This window comes from Otolemur garnettii, unplaced genomic scaffold (genome assembly GCF_000181295.1).
Source record: "Otolemur garnettii isolate 467f Iridium unplaced genomic scaffold, OtoGar3 scaffold00169, whole genome shotgun sequence".
NCBI classification, from domain to species: Eukaryota; Metazoa; Chordata; class Mammalia; order Primates; family Galagidae; genus Otolemur; species Otolemur garnettii.
This window is the reverse complement of record NW_003852564.1, coordinates 3,595,537-3,600,865: the sequence shown is the minus strand read 5'-3', so window position 1 is coordinate 3,600,865 and position 5,329 is coordinate 3,595,537. Positions and strand designations below refer to the sequence as shown.

At 37.5% G+C, this 5,329-nt stretch overlaps 1 non-coding gene and 1 pseudogene across 1 annotated transcript; one reads left to right on the top strand and one right to left on the bottom strand.

Moving 5' to 3' along the window:
• Positions 1–849: 849 nt before the first annotated feature.
• Positions 850–952, bottom strand: LOC111728565. The gene has a single exon (XR_002775818.1). It is a non-coding gene; the product is annotated as a U6 spliceosomal RNA (small nuclear RNA).
• Positions 953–2,571: 1,619 nt separating this feature from the next.
• On the top strand, positions 2,572–3,032 carry LOC100965769 (annotated as a pseudogene).
• Positions 3,033–5,329: the final 2,297 nt, after the last annotated feature.

Sequence of the window (5,329 nt, the reverse complement as noted above, 5' to 3'; positions counted from 1 at the left end):
AGCGGTAGAAGTGTTACAGCTCCTACAAAGGAGCAAGCCTCTTTGCAGAGGAGGGTCAGCGGTAGAAGTGTTACAGCTCCTACAAAGGAGCAAGCTTCTTTGCAGAGGAAGGTCAGCGATAGAAGTGTTACAGCTACTACAAAGAGCCAAGTCTCTTTGTAGAGCAGGATCAGAAGTGTTACAGCTCTTGCTCTTTCTTCCTAGAAGTTCTACAACAGTTTGCCAAAGTCTTGTTCTTCTGCTCTATCTTCCTCTCTCGAAGGTCAGCAATGATCTGCTCTCAGGCTCTCTGCTCAGGGGTCTTATATAGGGGTAATAGCTTAGCTGTGATTGGTCTATAAAATAGACCAATCAGGAATAGGATTGAAAATGGACCAATCAGGGATGCACCAGTGTTTTCCCCTGATCAGCAGGTCCTCTAGCTGCTCTACTGGAGCCTCTAGTGGGGGAGGGAGGCTCCCCTGCTTGTTCCAGCCTGCCAGTTCCTTTGCTGGCTGCTGCCACCAAGACAGAGGAGGCAGGTCCCCCAGGCCCTGCTCAGCTGAGCTGGCTGGGGTGCCACTTTTCCAGTATCAGTACCTGAGAGATTTATGTGCCTAAACATGTCATTTCCTACATATCTCAGGGTAGCCCTCAAAAAGTTTTGAAATGATAGACAAAATAAACTTAGAAAAAATCTTTTAAAAAAGCATTAAGTCATAGCATTTTACTTGATTTTATTATGAATGCAAATAAAATAAAGTTTGTGAGTCCACCAAGTATTAAAAAAAAAAAAAAGCATTAAGTCAAACCTTCAAAGCTTCCTACAACCTAGCCTGGAAGGTTCCTTCTTTCACATTTTTTTTTTTTTTAAATCTGGAACACTTTGTGAATTTGCATATTATCCTTGTGCAGGGGCCATGCTAATCTCCTCTACATCATTCCAATTTTAGTAAGTGTGCTGCAGAAGCAAGCATCTTTTTTCACATTTTATTCATCAAATTATGAAGTACTGTCCACATGTAAGGAGAAGAAAATTAAAGTCCACTTCCTAGTAAGATAAGTCATAATGATTTGCTTCCATATTTAACCTACAGTGTAAACTATGGACTCAAATACATGTAAACTATTTACTCATTCCTCAGATATTCCATCACTGTACGGGATTCCCAGAAATCAGACTCTTAAACTAATATAGAATAATTATTACAGAGTGCTTTTGGAAAAAACACTTGTGGAAGAGAAAAGAAGGAAGCAAAAATTAGTGGAGGGAGAAGTTGAACTGTGATACAGTTTCTCGACACATGCCTCAACAAACCCTATATGAATTTGGAAATGGATTGACTCTTTTGATCTGCTGTAAGATGGGGAATAAAGCCAAGGGTTGTTTATCAGAAGCACTATCAGCAACTATGGAAATAAGTCATTCATTCCAGAAATGGGGACTTACAGTTCACCACATCTTCATCTTTAGAAACATCTACTAGATAATTACACGAAAGAGATAAAAGTGCTAATCTACAAAACACTCAGCAACAATGATTAAAATAATAATAATAATTAGGGGAGGCTCAGCATCCATAACACAGTGGTTACCTCGCTGGCCACATACACCAAGGTTGGCGGGTTTGAATCAGGCCTCGGCCAGCTAAACAACAATAACAACTGCAACAAAAAATAGCTGGGCGTTATGGCAGGTGCCTGTAGTTCCAGCTACATGGGAGACTTGAGGGCAAGATAATCACTTGAGCCCAAGAGTTTGAGGTTGCTGTGAGCTGTGACGTCACAGCACTCTATCAAGGGTGACAAAATGAGACTCTCTCAAAAATAAATAAGTAAATAAATAAATAAAAAATAAGCTAGGGGAACAAGTGTGTGTATATATATATATATCTTATCTTTTTTTCTAAATATATGTGATTCAAAATACAAAGTAATATTTATAGTTTCAAAAGACAAAATATACTCACTAAAACCATGATGATAGTGATAGTGTTTTAGTGTTTTAATGTTTTTCAGTCTATCATATAAATTGTGATGTCACCATAAATTACCTAATCCATTTAAAACTTCTTTATTGGTGAACACTGGTTAAGTGAAGAAAGATTGGATTACTTTTCCTTATTTGTTTTATAAAATTGTGTTAAGTATTGCCTTGCTTCTTTCATTAATTTATTTTTTCTAAAAATATAAAGATAGCAATGAGTACACAAATAAAAATTATTCTTTTTCTATATTTGTTTTCAGTTTCTCCCTGGTAGAATGCGGTGGCATCATAGCTTGCAGCAACCTCAGTCTCTTGGGTTCAAGCAATTCTTTTGTCTTAGCCTTCCAAGTAGCTGGGACTATAGGCACCCTCCACAACACCCAGCTGTTTTTTAGAGATGGAGGTCTGGCACTTGCCCAGGCTGGTCTCTTAGCCTGTGAGCTCAGACAAGCCACTCTCTCAGCCTCCTAGAGAGCTAGGATTACAGGCGTAAGCCACCACCCTGGGCCCAAAAGTTGTTATTAATATATTATTTTGCTTATCTATTCCTTATTTGTTAAGGCTACAGTGACTAAGCGCAAACTTAACCTTCTTATTCCCCCTCCATGTTAGGCAATATTGGGGAGAGCCTGGGTCCACCAGCACCTCTGGAGCATCCTGAGCCCACCCTCATGATGGAAGAGGAGAACCAGGAGCTGGAGAGAAAAATGCCCGGATTGAAGACCTACCTCAACAAGTGAAGATGAAAGGAAGACAGCCCTGGAAATGTCCAGGCATCTGGAACAGGTAGACACCGTGTGACATTCGTATTGCAGGGCAAGGACCATCCCCTAGGAAATTCTTTTCCTTACATGATCATGAAGAAGCTTGTGGTTACACTATGACCCATCCTTCAAACAGCAATTTGAATTTATGCTTTCAGACTCCAGGTGCTTTTCCGGCTGTCGAGCCATTTCACAAGGGCCTGAATGAGCTCAAGAATGTCTGCCTCCATGTATTTGACAAATTTGAGGCCAGCATAAAGTCTGAAGATCAAAAAGCAGGCAGAAATGAATCTTCTTTCTAGTTCTTTATGCAGTATACAAAGAGAACCGTCCTTTCTAGGCTATTCTGTTCCTGATCACTCAGAACCCAGAATTAGAAGTTTGTGATCCCTCCATTCTCTGTCCTTACAGAAGAGTGGTTCTAGTTACTGATCTGTTACAGCTGTTAAAGCTGTTGGACTCTTTGCAGGAAACTTTGTATTGTTCTAATAAAAACAACTAACATCAGTTTAAAAGCTGACACTAATGAACACAATTTGCACAGCAAAATAGGTTTGCTGTTTTAACTATATTTTCTATACCTTAAAATTCCAGAAAAATAATATTACAATCTGAGAATGATTTTTTGTTGTTGTTATTAAGAGAAAAGTCAAAAGGTCAATAAAACTGTTAGCATAATTTCACATGTAACTCTAGCACAGCAAAAGACTCTCAATACAAATTTGTGTAAGGGATTGAAATAACTTTTGAGCAATAAAACTGTTCAAAAATTCAGTATCATATGCCAGCTTGCCAGGGAGTAAAAGAAATAATTTGATTTTTTAAAAAAGTGAACTTTATACATACTACCAAATTATAATGTTCCTTTTATAAATCCATACATGTGTTTTAAAATTGGAAATCAAGATTATTTTTAAATACTGGAAATCATGTAACTGATTAACTAGTTTCTTTTGACAGTGTCATTTTCTTTGTGTTTTTCAGTTGCAATTAATGTTTTTTAACATCATTACAGATGCTAATTTTTCACTAACTGATTTAATTTTGAAAATATACAAAAGTATGTTGCAGTTAAAGCTGGAGTAAAATAGATCTGAAAGATCTGATTCAGGTGGTGCCTGTGGCTCAGTGAGTAGGGCCCATATACCAAGGGTGGTGGGTTCGAACCCAGCCCGGGCCAAACTGCAAAGAAAAAAAAAATAGTTGGGCATTGTGGTGGGTGCCTTTAGTCCCAGTTACTTGGGAGGCTGAGGCAAGAGAATCACCTAAGCCCAAGTGCTGGAGGTTGCTGTGAGCTGTAATGCCATGGCACTCCCCTGAGGGTGACAAAATGAGACTTTGTCTCTAAAAAAAAATAAAATAGAATCTGATTCATACATTTAGAGAAAGAGAAAACTAAAAATAGTACTGTGAGAGAGAGAGAAACAGAAACAGCGCCAGACTTTGTTGTTACACTCAATTAAAATCGTCCTATTAGGCCCCTACTCATCTCTCCATCCTTCCCTCTCTAAGATGCTTGCTCTGTTTCCACAACTGTAAAGACTCAGCCAGTAATGCTACAGTAATTCTACAGACCAATAGGAACCCCAGCCTGGTGCCCATCAACATGAAAGACACTATGTACACTCAGCTGGATGAATACTCCGAGGAAGCTTTGGCTTTCCCAAGGCTGCCAGAAAAAGTCAGATCAAGAACCTAGAAATTCACGGAAATTAGGCCTCCTAGGAGATGCTGCATTCAAGATGGAGTCAAAGTTAAATTGATTTCCCTTCCTCCCTCCCACCTACTGTTTGGAGATTCAGGAATTCTGTGTGGTCTCACAGAAGATGTCTCGTCTGACCTAACAGAACAGTGCATTGAGAACTTTCTGTCAGATCATTAAGATACCACCTTGCATTTCAGTTTTTCCTCTCCTGGTTCACATAAGTCTTATCTGTTTTCTGGGAACTAACAATAACAAAAGAGAATAATTAGAATATTTACATATTCTTCCAAGATGACTGGTTTGAAGTAACACACTGCTTAGTATATTACATTCCTTGGCTTTTTCTTTTTCTGGTGTAAACTTTTATGTATTTATTTATTGTATTTTAAATTATTTTTATTAAATCATAACTTTGTACATTGACACATTTATGGGGTTCAGGGTACTGCTTCGATATACAATGTGAAATGCTTACATGGAACTAAGTAACACATTCATCTCAGTTATACGACTTTTTCCTTTTAAAAATTACCCATTTTATTATACTCACACACATATATCACATGTATACATCATGATATCAAAGTATAATTGCATATTTCAAGCAGTTTTCTGAGTTTTCAAAGCACACTCATTCATAGCGATAATTTTACAATAGTTCTTGTAGGAGGTGGTATAATAAATTAATTTCACTGTAAATAGGAAATTTTAAATATTCACAAGAGTTATATTGAAGTTTCATTTATAATCAAACCTACATGAAATCGCAAAGCTGTTCATTTTAATTACTTTTCTTTCTTTAATTCTTGGCAATAATGTCTAATAGCACATAGTAGAGATAATACATTAAGTCAATAAATAAAGCTATATAAAGATGAAATATCATGGCTCAGC